We start from the raw sequence: 17,152 nt of genomic DNA on the forward strand, positions 1-17,152 counted from the left end.
TCCCAAACAGTATGGAGGTCACTGTATTACATATAATATATTGCCTGATTGTTCATAGTATAAATATGAACATAAGTAAATCATTTTATCATTCCGGACTGGGCGTTCGGTCCATTGAAACTGAAAATAAATAAATAAATAAATAAATAAATAAATAAATAAATAAATAAATAAATAGTCATAGGCAGTTAAAGGTATATCCAAGGGTATATTACAAGGCCTGGCATACAGATTAGGCTGCAGTTTATCCCAGGGCAGGTTCTTTGGATGAAAGATGAGGCATGATGAAAGAAAACGACTATTTCGGAAGGCTACAGGCTTTGTGCTACACTGTGAACCCGCTGCTGAGATCGCCAAGCGAAAACGCCTCGAAAGTGCTTGAAACATAGCTCACATAATTGATCTTTTATTCGTTTGTTCCTTCTATTTTTCTTTAATGACGGACTGACGCGTGAGCAATGAGTATTCAAAGATGCTTACCACTGTGACGTGACTGATGTCTGCATGTAACTAAGTACAAACATAAAAATAACAGTTTTTGGATTTTGCTCATTTAGTCAGAAAATAATTAGCCTAGCGCTATGCAATTTTACTTCAAACAGCTTTGACATGTCAATAGCCTAGTCATTAACCGTTTCAATTAGGCCTACGTTCATAACTTTTGTCTCGTCCGGATAAAATACACACCAATGTACGAGCAGTCCGATGTTACATATGACCTCGACGGTATAACTGTAACAGAGGGGCATAATAATTGTAACAGTGAAGAAATTAAAGCGCTCGATAATACGTTAATCAATTAAACACATTTCCAGTTGTAACGTGGGACCAGACACATACTCATTATGAAGCATGCGGCTTTATTTTTGACAAAAGACTGTGCAAACATTGACGTGCGAGCAACTTTGTAACCTACGGTTAAGTGAGTTGTGCTACCGTCCACATCGACGAGGAAAGCTGCTTTTGTTTGCTTTGTAACATCCAGATAAGCGTTTACAAAGCAAATAGCCTATTGTTACTTCCGGGACATATTTTAACTTACCTCGTTGAAAAACCTCGTTAACTCGTTTTTTTTTATATAAATATCTCCCACGAAGGTTGTCTAATTGCTCGAGACAAGACTCCGGTGCAACATTTGTAATGCTATTTGCGCCATATACCATGTGTTCCCAAACGTTTTCTTTCCATAATGGTAACAAGAATCTGTAAACTAGGCAGGGCTTATATTATCTGAAATCCAAATTATATGATTGGTGACATTTAGACAAATAAACCTTTAACCTGCAAGTACCATGTGCTTTGGCGTATCTGTGCTGTAACCAAAATATGTGTAGGTACTTTCCTTGTACTAACACTAGATGTCAGCATATTACAATAGATCGAATAAAGTCACTCCAAAAGGTAAAGGGAGAGTTGTGGATTTGTCTAGTGACTTTGCTTATCACTTATGAAGCGCCAATTTTTATGGAAAGATAATGCCCACACTTCAACCAGTTTATCGACTGAAGGTGTTCTTGATTTCCAAGATATTTAAATTCTAGTGATCTAGTTGCTTAAATATCACGGGAGGGCTCCAAGCAATAGATTATTCCTCTTTTCTTAAAGCGTGACATTCTGCAAGAGCTGAATATATAGGACAGCAAACTAGTTGAAAACTACCCTCACCAAATAAACACAAATAAATCACTTATAAGACCCCTTCCATTCCCAACCTCCACCTCAACCAGCCCAAGTGCTGCAGGTCAACACCAGCGCCCATTTCTGCCCTGTCCAAAGGAATAGCAATCCATCACTCGTTGTGAGTCCCTGACCCCTACTGGCAGCAAGAGGAGAGTACAATCATATCCTTACCTATCACAGAAACAACAGTACTATCACCTTGACCACTGAACATAAGCCCCATCAGGGTGAATTCACAGGGGAATATGCATCTGTTATATTACGGTGGTTCTGGAACAACAATGTGCAATGAGTGACTGTATTCTTGTTCACTATATTTTAACTTTATGATGGTGATGATGATGATGATGATGATGATGATGATGATTATTATAATTATTATTATTGTTGTTGTTAATATTATTATTATTATTATTATTATTATTATTATTATTAATAATAATAATAATAATAATAATAATTCAAATGAGAGGGACTGGGTGGTGTCCAATTAACATTCCCAGTATGTAATCTAATAAACTGTGCATTTTTGTATTTTTAGTCAAGTTGTTTGAAGTCATGGCCATTCAATGTAGCTGGAGAATGAAGCCACTGTAGAAGAGCACTAATTGAATAAATGATGTTCCTGCTTCACTGGACTTGTCAGCTTGTAATGCTGCAGATGATATGTCACTGTCAGCTCTGAAATATAATGATAAACAAAGGGTGCTTAGTTATTGGTTGAAGTGTACAGTCTACCTTTTCCTCTGCTTATTAAGCAAAAGTTGCTTTTGCTAATGTCTGAATAGCTATTCTATTAAGTGGTGTCATTCAAATACGATTTTCAATTAAATTGTATTTCATGAAACAATAATTTAAACAGTCAGTTTTTGTCATTTTGTCATTGCTCTTACAATTTATGAATTAATAGTCCTTATGTCAGAGTATATAATTACTGGCTTCATCAAAACTAAAAGAATTACAATTTAAAGCCAGCATAACCATAAACCATGCCATGAAAGCAATTATTTTTCATTAAAAAAATATTCAAAAACAAAAATGATGTCGTGTAATGGTCTCTTCAGAAACGTGATTTACTAAACCATTGGTATTTGGTATAAGGATTAAAGTCAAATTATTTTAAAAAGATATATTTTATGATTTGTATTAGTACAAAGTACTAAAAATTTTGTGTATTAAAGCATTTTATTTATTAAGTATTTGAATCATCTGTTATAACTTTTCACAGATATACAGTATTCTAGTTTACAATATGTTTACAAAACAACAAAATGAAAAGGGGAAAAAAGAATAGCTATACAGCTAATTAATTTCTCTTCACCCTGAAAGGTTTACCTGGGAATGATCCTTCAGTTCATCTGTTCTGCATTACTGTTCATCAGGACAGAAAACATGTCTCTTTAGGTAAAATAAAATCTCTCTATTTTACCTGAAGTGAATTTTCAAGAGATGCTGGAATGTGCTTCAACATACTGTGTAGGCAGAAGATATACCTTAAAGGCACCTGTGAATGGCTCTAAATAAACAGAAATATTTTGTGTTCAGTTAGATATTCTACGTCCACAGAATATCTCTTCCTGCTCTCAACGAAGGCGGACGCTTTTTCCTCTGCTCCCTCCCTGCCCTTATCTGCCCCTGCTTGCTGCTCTCTTGTCTTGTGCTGCGTCTGTCTGAACTATCCGGAGCCTCTCTCTGCATTTCTCTCCGAAACCTAAAAGCATGGATCTGATCAACTGGTCTCTCAACGCAATTGATAGTATTTTCTCGACGAGAAGAACGGGTCAGGGAGAGCCCTCTTGCCCTGACGGAACGTTTGCAGCCGGATACACGATGGACTCCTGGAACGAGTGGAGGGTCGTGTGCCTGTCGATCCTTTCCGTTGAGGATGTTGAAGACGTTTATTTGATTGGAATTATGATAACAGGCTTTCTGCTGTTTGGAGCTGGCAGCATCCTGATTTATCGCAAAATGCCGAAGGCGTTGGCAGCACTAATTGGGAAGCTGCCCGCCATTGAGGGAATGGGCAGGGCTGTCAACACTCAGACTCAAGCGATTTGTGAGCTCAATCGCAAACTGGATGCGATTGGATCGCAATTCGCATGACGGATACCAACTTGGAGAAGTTGTCGGTTCGGCTCACTGAAATGGGCCACTAATTCGGATGATTGGAACAACGCTGAGAGAACCACAGGACTAAAGGTAGACGAAAAATGCAGAAGCCTGCCTGAACCCAAAACAATCCTTATCCTCATTGGCTCCCCCACATCGGCCTTGGAAGGCTGATATCTCTCCACTCTCCTGGATTGTTATGCAGACAGATGCTCGGCCCTACCCCCACCTCCCTGCTCCTATGGAACTTTGTCTCGGGATCAGGACTCTTCGAGGTTATCTCCACGGCAACGGCCGTGTCCTCGTCATCAGTATCAGACGGCAGAGACAATGTTGAGACTGTGGTGGAGATGAAGTCCATGGACTTACACACACACGCACATGAAGATAACACACACACCACCTCCTACTCAACGCCTTCTTGGCTCCCACCCCCCCTCCCTCCCTCGTTACAGTGCAGTCTGCTGAGGGTTGATGCGATGCGCCTGAGCGGCTGCGCGCTCCCCCAGTGTCTGTGCTGCGACACTTCCCTCCCCGACACCCTACCCCTACCACATGTGCAAGTCTTCGAGTTTTTGTTGTAATGTTTGTAATGTTTGTAATGTTTTTATGATGTTGCTATGTGCTGAGGTTTTTCTTCGTTTCAATGAAACGAGTGCCCTCTCGTTTCATTGAAAGGACTGTTTTTTCTCCTCCTCCTTCCTCCTGTTCTCTCATTTTTCATCTAATACGTTGGCGCCGCAGATGGCTGCCTCGGTGTGTTGACCAAAGCAAATTCCTCGTATGTGTAAATGTACTTGGCAATAAATTCGATTCTGATTCTGATTCTGATTCTGATTTGACCAACACATTCGACTGAACAAGTTTCTCGAGAGAAAGACTCTCAGCTCATTTCAGCCAAGAAAATAAAACTTCAGTTTGGTTAATGACACGCGACCTCAAATATCTGCACTTTCCTTCATCTCTGGATCTTTGCAAATTTTCACTTCTTCTGCTGGCACGTGGTTCGCCCGCTCCGCAACGGAACTGTCAGACAGGTGCCTCGCAGTCAGGGATTGCTTGTAATACCCTGCGGTCCTGGTAGCCGCCTGTCCCACCGCGGCAGTGACATGTGTATCTGTCAGTGTCCCGCTCCTGTTCCCGTGTTGTGACACTCGCGCGCGCGCGTGTCTCGCAGTCAGCTGTGGCAGCTTCTCTAAGGAGCCCTCCAGGAGGATGAGCACGGGCCGGGTGACCCAGGGGGCGCCGGAGGAGCTGACATCCAGCCCGGGGAGGGGGTACTGGACTGTGGCCGGTGAGGGGGCTGGGGGGCCCAGGGACAAGAGGAGAGAGACAGTCCTTTGTTGAACAACAGTGGAATTTGTAGCGTTTATGCAGTAAGCTCATCTTTCAGACATGATATAGGCAATTTAGTTTATTTGGGTGACCAAGGGGAGCACTGCTTGGGAAACATTGTCTAGCAATTGTTTAAACAATAAAAAAAAACATCTTACTTTAAATAAATTCTATGTAACATACATAACATGAGTTTACAGGCATGCCAGCATGTAGTACATGCATTAATATGTGATTCATACTGCATCATTTATCTCTAATTATGCACAGGGAAGTGACACTGCTCAGAGTCAATAGCATTCAGCAGGATATGGATGCCTTAATGAAATTTGACATAAATCAAATGAGGTGGCAGATCAGTAAACTAAATTGTGTTCATATGAGTCCAATATGGGCTAAATTTACTGTGCAAAACCTGTGTTAACCTATAAGGAAAAATAATATTTCTTTAGTTAATTTTTATGAGGAATATTTGCAAATTTTGTGTTGTTGTTGTTTGTATGCCACAATAATATGCATTTTGTGCTGAAGGAATGCTGGTGAAAATTCCATTTTGAAGTATTGTGATGTCATAGGTGGCACTGTGATTTCAGTTTTAATTGGCAACATAAATATTTCTTCGCTTCCTTAGCTTTGTCATTGATGGATAAGCCAGCCAAGGAAGGAAACACAGCCAAGAAGTACTTTGCTTTGGATATCTTAATGCATTTGGGGTAGACACTGACTGCAGAAACTATTGCATCTCAGATTTTAGTATAGGTGAGCACGATATTGTGGCATTGCCGCTACCAGCAGATCATTTGGATGACTCTCAGAGTCCAACAGAAAGGGCCATAGTAGATGGATGGAGAGAGTATTGAGTCCATGGAATTGCCACAAAAGAAGGAGGAAATAATGGACCTTTTGGATGCAAATGAGGTTGGAACAGATAGTCAGGAAATTGCACTGCAGGTGTTGACCAACCCAGCTGAACTTGGGAGAAACTACACCATGGAGACAGAGAGGAGTAGAACCTCTCCTGTCCTTGATCAACCTGCAGCAGCTGAGAGCAAAATCCAAGATGAAGTGATTTACCTGCTCGGCAACTCATCAGACCTCGACGATTCTGACTCAGATATAACCTCAGAGGAGGCAGAAGGTTCTCCAGTTTCTGGGCAGGCAGGATCTGCTTTGAAGGACTTATTACCTGAGAGTGAACAGGCACTCCTGGAAGTAGGGGAGGACATTGAATGGCTGGAAAATGAGGCAAATCGCTATGCGGAGCGGGCGGAACTTCAGCCAATCCAAGAAGAGGCTTCCGAGAGTCTGAACTTCCCGCAGACAAATCCTGACTCTGTCATCTCTGGCCTCAGGGCAGCTCTAGGTGAGGAGCGTAGACGGCGCATGGACGTCGCCATGCGATATGACAGGATCTGCAGACAGCTGAGGCACGCGGAGGGCCGGTACCGCGAAGAGGTGAAGAGGGGGGAGATGACCGAGTCAGCCAGGAGGTGCCTGGAGCTGGAGCTGGCGGAGCTCCTCGTTGACAGAAAGCAGCTGACGGAAGACCTCGACACTGCCCAGAGCCTGTTAACCCAGGAGCGCAGCGACAGGGTCCGTGAGAAAATGGAGCTTGAAGAGGAGTCCAGGAGGAACCTGAGCCAAATCAAAGAGGCCAAGCTCCAGCTGGCAGAGGCAAGCGAGAAGGAGAGGGAGCTTATGCAGAAGAATCGCACTCTGCAAGATGAGGTCACTGCCCTTACAATGGAGCTACAGCAGGAGAATTTTCGCAGACAGGAGGAGGATGACAAAAGTTCAGAGGCAAAAGAGGCACAGGCCGAGAAGCTGCAGAGTCTGAAGAAGGACCTGGAGCTCAGTGAGGACGTTCTGGCTAAGACCGTCTCTCAGTTCAACGGCCAGCTCAACACTCTCAGAGCTAAGTTGGAGGCCAGCGCCAAAATAGCAGTGCGTCTGTCCGAGCTCGAGAAAGAGAGGGAAGAGCTTATCAGCCAGGCGCAAGCTGAGAGAAATAAAGCCATGATCATGTCCCAACTGAAGGAGGCTTTGGACATAAAGCTTGAAGCAGAAATAAAGAGAAACACAGAACTGCTCAGAGAATCCTCAAAGTTGAAGACCTTGACAAAAACCATCAAGGAAAAGCTGACGGATCAGCATAGTCGCGAAATGAACAACAAACAGGTGGAGGCAGAAGGCGTCATCTGCAAATTGGATGCACAAGTGAAGGAACTCGCTCTGCAGCTAGAAAAGGAGGCACTGAAGTACTGCAGGCTGGAGGTGCAAAACAGAGAGCTGGAGGAGCAGCTATCATTCCTCCAGACCATGGCCAAGAGATTCGAGCGCGCAAAGAGGAAAAGGAAGACCCTGGAAGAGGACGTGACCGGCCTGAGGCAGCAGGTGGAGGCCTGCAGACTGGAGCTGCTCCAGGCGAACAAGGACCGCAAGGAGGCCGAGGAGCGGGCCCACCGAGAGTTCCGCAAAAGGCTCGAGGAGGTCAACCTGTTCTACCGGACCCAGGCCGCCTCCCAGGAGTCTCTGGAGCGGGTCAGGGCAGCCAATGACGTCAGCCTGAGAGGCCACCTGGAGCAGCGCAACAGAGAACTGGAGACCGAGCTGGACCGGGCCAAGGCCGCCCAGCAGGACAGCCTCACGCAGAGGGACGCCACCAAAGCTGAGACCCAGTACTACCGGGGGCTTTACAACGAGGAGCTCAGGCTCCGCAAGGCCCTGGCGGCTAAGCTGGACAGGGCGAACGAGCGCCTCGACGAAGCCAACAGCAGGCACCAGCGCAACATACACATGCTCACGAGCAGCATAATCAACAGCAACGATACCAACACTTAATCTCACCTTTGAAGCTTTTGGAAATGGAATTAGGGTTATTGGACCAGATCGTTATTCAGTAATAGTTCCATTGAAAATTTGGCAGAAAATCTTATCTGTCTGTATTCTGTTAGTGTCTACATTATTAATTCAAATATGTCTGCATTGCTGTCATATTTAATACATGCCATAATATCTTGAGAAACTGTCTATCATCTTTTTAATAGGCAATTCATCTGAGATTAAGTTTTTTCAACACAAATTATATGCACAGAAAAAAGTTAAGTCTTTGAATAATCTTTTTTTCCTCCTCCAAAGTTTTCCTTTGAACATGTTCCCTCCTCTAGGTTTCTTGACGTGAACAATGCTAATTGAACAAGAAAAGGGGCTTGAGAACTCATATGAAACTTCAGCAATAAATAGGTCTTATGGGACCTTTAGGGCTCCATGCACACTTATGTGAGTCCCAGGAAAGAATATTTATACACACGCACAGGCACCATGGAGAGGTGTAAGAATCACACTGTAAATTAAAATTCAACTGAAAAATTTCCTTCCAGTCCTACTAATTGGCCCACTCTCCCTTCATTATAATATTATGCATTTTAAATGAAGCCTTACGAAGTGGCACCATATGACTTTCGAGACGAAGATTTCTATGGAGTTCCACCCACTGCAGTTAATTTCCAGCTCTACAACCAGAAAAACACACTTAACCAGATGTCATACGATTCAAGCATAACCAAACTTTCCATATTAAAAGGTAAATACACTATGATGCTTTCAGTTTGTTTCTGATAGGAGGAGATTGCTTGGTTGTTTAATTTTGATTAGTTTGTATTTACTCTGCATCGGGACAGTGTTTGGTCTGGTCCTAAATAGTTATTTTAAGATCGGGGAGGAGTGTTATTACAGGGAGCTTTGTTTTAACAAGCTCTCAAATGTCAACGAAGCAAGGTCTTCAGGACAGGAGGGATTAACAGAGCTACAATAATTTTAATTTGGAATTTTAAAAATTGATTTTAATTTGGGACTGGGACTGACATTTAATTCATTCCAATGCCTTGATGGCAGGTATAATGGCATTTACATGCATCTCCTCCCCACTGCTGTCAAAGGGTAAGGCTATAATTTGCAACCAGCTGCATATCTGTTCGGCCATTTTTATTTGAGATTTATGAGGGTCGTTTACTCAAGTCATAACTGCTCTGTTTGTTTACCTTTACATCCTGTAAAAAAGGCAGGTTTTTATTTTACTTTTATTATTTAGCTAGTTTCATTAGCCTCTCAATTCTTGCCCATGTTCAGGAATGTTTAATCACATGGTGTATGGGTATTTGCTGTTCCAAAGAATTTTGGTAATACAAACTGTGTGCATCACTAATTAACTATATCATTTCAACTTACCAAACCAAAACTGAACATGCTTACTTCCTTTTACATTACGACTTCCTGTCCCTTCGGTTGTTGTGATGAGATGGGAAAAAGGGACAGTTAAAATAGAAGGGATGTTAAAATAAACATTTAATAGCCCCGACTTCCATTGTGGAAAGTTCTCCTTGTTGCTCAGCGGGAGGCAGGAAGGTTAATACATGGATAAGAAGATAAAGTAGAGCAGATGAACCCCTCCCCTCACCGGTCCAACAGTAATAATGGCTCCCGCTGGCAAAGTGGAGAGGACAGCAGAGAGCAGCTGTGGGAACAGACGTTACCTGTCATACACTCCCCTCTCTTTCTCTCTCTCTCTCACACACACACACACTCTCTCTCTCTCTCTCTCTCTCTCACTCGTACTGCATCACTGACAGGTCTATCATGGACAATCTTTTTACAATGCGACATTATTGATGTGTGTGGTCTGGATGGTCTTGACATTGTATTTTCTCTCTGGACCTGGAGAAAGCATTTGATCGTGTTGACCACCACTTTTTTTAAAATTTCCACCCTCAGGGTTTGCTTTTGGGTTTGGGGAGAGGTTCAGGTAATGGGTAGGTCTGCTGTATGAGGGGGCACTGAAGAGGGGTGTTAGACAAGGCTGCCCTATTTCAGGTCAGCTGTACCGTTTGGCCAATGAGCCATTGTTACGTAGGCGTAGCAGCAGGCTATCTGGGTGCTCACTACTGGGTCTTAGTGTCTGCCAGTGCCTACACAGACAATGTAAAAGTAAATGTGACTAGGACTCAGGAGGATGTGCAGGCTTTAGAATGCAGTCAGGGTTTGTATCAGAGGGCCTCCTCAGCAAAGGTAAACTGGGGGAAGACTGAGGCCTTACAGGTGGGGGAGGGCATGGTAGGGGTAGTCTGGGAGAGTATTTGAATGAAGGTTTTTGGGGTGCTCCTTGGTAGTTTCAGAAGCAGAACTGGGAGGGTGTTTAGGACAGGGTTATTGCCAAATTGTCTAAACGGCTGTGGTTGTTGCCACTAATGTTCTTTTGGGGTCTTAAATAACCTGGCTCTGTGCTCTGGCACAAGGTTGTGAGTGCTGGAGCCCCCCAGGGGGCCTACTCGAGGAACTGCAGAGACAATAGTGGAATTTTTCTGGTCGGGGCAGCAGTGGAGCAGGGCAGTGGTGCTATATCTCCCACTGCATGTTGTTTTTGACATTTATGTGATTGAAAGTGGGCAAATGTAACTCTGGCCACGAGAGGAGATGGACTAGAAAGTCAATGGGGGAGGTGGTAGGATGATTTTAGGGGCCCTCAAAAAATATTATAACATAGGATTTTCTGGGGTGGTGGGCCCCAATATACAAATAAGGAATTGAAGAGAAATTTGCCCTTCCAGGCAATATAGCATTACAGGTAAAGAATTTACAAGATAAGTATTAAATATAGGATATATAATGGCATCGATTGAAACAATGGAGGCTTAAGTAAGCTGTCTGTCTTCTGGAAGCCTCTGCATGTTTCTGCTCAGAGAATGGGTGGGCTGACCTAATGAGACTCAATGAGATGGGCAGTAGAACTTTGAATCCTGTCCTTGAATTTAATAATTTTTCCATCATAGATATTCATAAAATCGTTACTACTAAATGCTACTGGAACACAGCGATCAACTAACATATGACTCTGTCTGGCAACTGTGTTTATTTTTAAACATGCTCTCTTCTTGGCACATTTTGGCTCAATTCTGAAAATATTATTAGAGATCGATTAATCATTTTTTAGCATAAACATACAAACAACCTACACGCCTTGGCTATGATAACACACCACAATTACATTTCTGGGACATGCCATTCACAAGCAATCTGACAATACAGTGACAAAACAAGTTCTAAGCATGGACAATTAAAACAATATGTGAAGTTGCATTGTCTCTGCACCACCTGAATACACTCGGCATATGGGCAACTTTTTGGATCAGTGGGCAGGATTTTGACACTGATTGGATAAGTAAATTTATTTGAAATCTGGCAATACTCCCTCCAACTCTGTTTTTCAAGGAAATATCCCACATGCCTTTGCTTCATTTACTGTAAGGTTCATGTAGCACAAATGTCACCATATCGTTAAAGGATTTTTGCAGAAGGAATGATAAAGGAGACCACAGAGCGTGTTTAAGTGCACTGGATTTGCAGAATCTACCGATAGGTCTTAAGATTTTATTCTTTTGTAAGTTTTAAAAAAAAATAATACATCGTTGCTGGAGGTAACCCATGCCTTCTTGTTTCCAGGAGACCACACGTGGGCACATGTTGACTGATGTGGCTCGCGCCATCGTCCGTCTCGCGGCTTCCGTGCCCCATTGGCGTTTGCGGGCCATCATTAGCTCCCTGCTCATGGTCTGGAATAGCATGTGGTATCTCATCAGCTCATTATATTCCGTTATTTATGCATTTCTGCCGCTTGTCGCTTCCAGTTTGCTTTGGACACTACCCGGGGTTTGGTATCTTTTACTTTATTTGTTTCACACTAGCTGAGTGGAATATTGGCATTGCTGTATTCCTGCTTTAGTAGAATTATTTTTGTTTAAGATTATTCTCTGAAATCAGTGTCTTTTAAGGCTTTGTACTACAATGAAATTACAATTCAGATTAAACATACCTTTTTAAGTTTTTCAATTGACCACAGATAGAGTAGTTCCATTCTTCTTGTTTTTTGCATCTTGCGTCTACAGTCTTATTTCAGCAATAAGCAAATATACACTGAAAAAAAAGTTTTTTGAATAAACCTAAAATTTTTCTTTTATTTTATTTTAGAAGGTTTCGAAACTGTAGTCATTCAGGCTACTTACATTTTTGGTGAAATGTGTAAATTAACTTAATTTAACAGTGATTTATTCAACAGGATATATTAAGATAGCAGCTTAAGTTATCTCGGACTAGTTAGATAGGTATCAATGCATGGATTATTTTAATACTGTAGTAAAGCACAACTAACATATTATTTACTTTTTGACAAATTACCTAAGCTTACTTAACTTAATAGTAATACTGTAATTTAATGTATAAGTGAATATGATGGAGAGTGAGGGACAAATACTGTACGTCCTGTGTTCAGTACAGCGCATACTATGTAGTTGGTATTGGAATAATTTTTTAATATAATATGAAAATAGCTTTTGTTTGTTCTCTATGATCTCATATTGGAAATTTTTTTATTAAAAAATGTATTTATTATTTATTTTTATTTTTTTTAACAATGAAGTTTGCTTAATTGGTTTATATCATCTCCACTGCCAGGGCCCAGCTCTGACAGATTCCAGTTCTGCCAGAGTCTTAGTTCAGAGAGTGACAGCCAAACCTGACAATCTGCATGGAACAAAAAATAAAATGGTTTCTTTGTCATGTAGATTGCACGCAGGAGCAATAGACTTTTCCAGCACTCCTCCTCTGTGGACACTAGCAAATAATATACCCCATCATAAGAACAATAAACTTCAGATTCAGTCTCTCAGCAGTTCCATTGCTGTGACAGTGTCCATCTACCCTTCATCACTCAAACATACCAGATGACTTCCAACTTCCAGGTGTTTCACTCTCTCTGCCTCCAAACTCTGCATCTCTCTCTCTCTCTCTCTCTCTCTCTCTCTCTCTCTCTCTCTCTCTCTCTCTCTCCTCTCCCTCTCTCTCTCTCTCTCTCTCTCTCTCTCTCTCGCTCTCTTCTCTCTCCTCTCTCTCTCTCTCTCTCTCTCTCTCTCTCTCTCTCTCTCTCTCTCTCTCTTTCTCAGCCCTTCATCAGGCTTCTGTTTCCCGTCCGCCACCTCCTCCCCCGCTGCTGCGGCCACACACCCCTCCTCAGACGGATGGCTCCCGCGGCCGGGAGGCCATTAGGCATTTGCCACACAGCGACGCGCTCGGACCCCCATCGCAACCGAGCCCACTCATGCCATTGATCTGATTTAATTGTGTATTCATCACCTCCGGGTCTTCTGGCCAGGAAGAGGAGGGAGAGGGTGGTGGGGGATGAGGGGGGTTTAGGGGGGGGTGTTGGGCTGGAGTAACTGGTGTTCCGAGCGCCGGAAACAAGGCGGGGGCGACGCCACACTTTCGCGCGGGCGGCTAATCTAGGCACCGGCCGTCAGCCCAGGAGTTAGGACCCCTCGGCCCAAAGTGCTAGCGTGGGAATTGATTAGGCCGGAGCCGCCGCTCGGGGTCAGCGTGATGGAGAAGGGTCACAGACCGGGGCCTGTCGTGGAGAAAGAGGAGGCACAGGGAGAGAATCTCACATGGAGAGCTGGGACCTTTCTGTGGTAAAGAGGGATAAAAATGATGGCGGTCCAATTCAGAAATTAAGAATATGAGCAACTAACACTGTTGTTTTAAAACCACATAAAAATGGACAAATTGAACTAATTGTCAGGGCATATTAATGTCTCCCATATTCATTCTATTTAGTTTTCTTAAGTTTTTAGGCACATGGGTCTTTGGACCACTAAGGATAATATATTGAATATTTTTTTATAAAAGGTGGTGAAACTAGCTCAGAAGCAACTTGAAAACTCTGGTTCCATCTGTCCCAAGCAAACAATCAATCAGGGACCTCTATTTTGATGTGTAGACTGACATAACATTGTCAGTCTACACACCAAAGCAGGTGTCATTTGGGGGTGATGTGTGTGCACTGTACATACTGGATGCCACAAGTCTATTGCCCGGCATATTTATTTTATATCCTATTTACGTTAACACTAATAAAACAGTAGTAGACTGTAGACTGTATATGTACTCAATAAGAGTTCATTTAACACCACCAACAAAATATTTCAAATACCTTTTTGTTATCATAAAACTTTTGTATAAAGACTAAAATAATATCAAGAAAAAAGCATGCACACATACACTCCTGTACACTCCTATATATCTTTTTCATGCTTGAGATACAGGGGAGGAAGGGACTTACATAAATTCAAACAGAAACGGTGAATCTTTTTTGTAGTGCACAGCTTTCTTGTGGGAACAGTATCCAAGCATCCGAAGAGCCACTCTTTCCTCCTCCTCCTCCTCCTCTATTCCCCTGTCGTCAGCCTGTCTTCCTTTAATTATATTTCACTTCAGTTCATCCGTGAAAAAGGCACGGGGAAAAGTACAGTATTAAAAGACTCATTCCATATAAAAAGGTTTTTTAAATATGCTAAAGACTTTTCACTTCTTTTGGCAGTCAGTCTCCTGTCCTGACTCCTCTCCCTAACCCCTGGTAAGTACCTGCCAAGTGCACAGGGGCCGCTGCAGTTTTAATAGAAAATGGAGTTCTTCCTGGCAGGAGTGGAATGGCCAAAAAACTCCCCTGGGAGGAGTCATCGTGGAGGTGTCCCAGGGGCAGGGGGGGGGGTATTATCTGCTGGTGTGGGGTGGGGAGGGTGGGCTACTGAAGGTTGATTATCTTCGAGTGTCCGACTGGATGCACTGTCAGTACTGCCTCCTAATTCAATCAGCTAACTGTCAGAGAGAGTACATGTGTCAGGGAGAGGGAGCATGTGTGCACGTGTGTGTGTGTGCATGAGATCGTGTGTGTGCGCGCGATTGTGTATGCATGTATCAGAGTGTGAGGTGAGTCCGTGCATGCCTGCTAGTTTACGTGTGTGCGCATGTGCATGCATGTGTGCAAGCCTGTATGCATGCGTCTATGTTTAGAGGTCACTTTGGCGTTCACACAGGCTCTGTAATGTTAATGACATGCGAGAGAACAACAGAACAACCTCTGGAAACAGAAACTTCACGGTCACAGCTCTCTGGAAAACAATTGTGTTAAATTGGACAGTATTTGTTCTGGTGCACAAATCTTTCATTCCCAGAAAAGCTGACATTTTTCCATAACAACATGATAGACTGTGACTTAATGTGATAAAAAGAATTTAAGCATAGTTTGAGAGCAGCACATACACATAGCTAAAGAAGCATAGAAGAGTCACTGCAGGGAATAATTATAATTAGCTTCGATGTAACTGACTTGTGTTTTTGTCCTGTTCATAATGAACATTTTTAGTTTGTTTAATTTAGTTAGCAAAATTTTATTTGACAAACTATACATTGATTATGTATTATAAAGGAGTGGCACCTATTACTGCTAACAAGACAATGGAATAGGCAGTCAGGAATTCCAATCACAAGTGAGTCCTAATCGAGCTCCTGTTCAAATTGAATGGCTCATATAGCAGTCAAGCTGAAATGCAAAATTTACATGTAAATTTATGGAAATTGAAAGCATGCATGTGATATGCGCTGCGTTTCAACGGTCTTAATTTCTGCTGCAACAGAAGGAGTTTCATGCTGGTGTTGTATAACAACACTGGAGATGTGGAAGAGAGGAGAGTGGGTCTCACCACACCACAGGCCTCAAAAGAGGTCGATTAACTGAGATCAATCCCCAAATTAGGCTCGTCCCGCTGGCGGCGTCTCCTTTCGGTCGCGTCCGATTTCCCATCCAGTAAACACGGGTTAGCTTCCTTGTTCGTAAACACGCCACGGTTGAAAGTAACAAGATGCGTACGCATTCGGAGGAGGGCGGGAGAAAAGGGGTCGGGTGGGAGGGGGGGAGTGAGGTATTTCATAAAGATTTATTTCATTAGAAGTGGCCTAATTATCATGAAGACTGGACTTACCCACTCAGGCGGAGAATTAAAAACCTTAATTATATTGTCACCTTCTCTCCTCCTGCTCTCTGAAGTCCACTGACTGATCCATATGGTCTAATTGTCAGTGATGAGGAAAAAAAAAAAAAACTGATGGCACATCCGCAGAACAAGAGGGAGAGAGGGAGAGAGAGAGAGAGAGAGAGAAGGGGGGGGAGAACAGTGCGACATAACGGGAGAGAAGGAAAAAGGAGAGAGGAAGGGAAGAAAGAAGACAAGCTCACACTGTCTCCACCGCACAGCTGGGATCCACGGATGTTTTAATTAGAGGAGGAATAAAAAATGTTTCCAGGCCTGGCATGCCGTGCTGGCGGCTGGCATGCAACCCCCCCCTCGAAAATCCTCCCCAACGCACACGCTGGCAGGGACGTCGGGTCTGCCATCCCCAAAGGGCTCCCGCGAACCTTTTGTTTTTTCCTTCCACCGCCACCGCTTGGCCACGCCCCCCCGGGCCAATCCCCAGCGCCCCCCACCCCCCCCACCCACCCCCCACCCAGCGAAGAGGGGAAGGGATCAGGGGGGGTAGGGGGGACACGACCGGTCTCAACTGTCTGCTGTCAGTCAAGCAGTGTGGCATCGCACCCCCCCGTTCCACCGCGGAGGACGGGTGGGGGCAGAGGGCCCGCACCCCGCCGGGTCACGGGTTCAAATCCCGGCGGGGGGGGGCACAGTGTGCCGTCAACACCTTACCCTTGAGCTCGGTGCGGCATCGTCAAGCCAGCTGTGCGCACGAGAGATGGCCCATAAATGCATCGGTTCCTCTCGCAGTGAACAAAGCAAGATTGACGACATACGCGGTCGCAAATTATGTCGCAGCCCTGCCAGTTTAACTGAACGCCTTTGCTTTTCCGCCACGGGACTCCATCATAGGCCTTCAGAAAGTTGAAAAGTTTTTGAACTATTTGAAAAAAACAAAAATGCACCTTTAAACATTTTGACAGTAGGATGAATTCAAGTTTGTGTGGTGCAATTTAAAAATGTGCTTGATGAAGGATTGGTTTTGCTCACCTTTCAGGCTTTGTTGCTTGCATAAAGCAAAAGATGCTGCTATTTAGCGCAAACTTAGCGTGAAAAGGCAAAAACCTGGTGGCCAGCAAGAAATCTTCTACCATAATGTTACCCTTCAAATAAATAAA

Source organism: Anguilla rostrata, chromosome 7 (genome assembly GCF_018555375.3).
Source record: "Anguilla rostrata isolate EN2019 chromosome 7, ASM1855537v3, whole genome shotgun sequence".
Classification (NCBI taxonomy): Eukaryota; Metazoa; Chordata; class Actinopteri; order Anguilliformes; family Anguillidae; genus Anguilla; species Anguilla rostrata.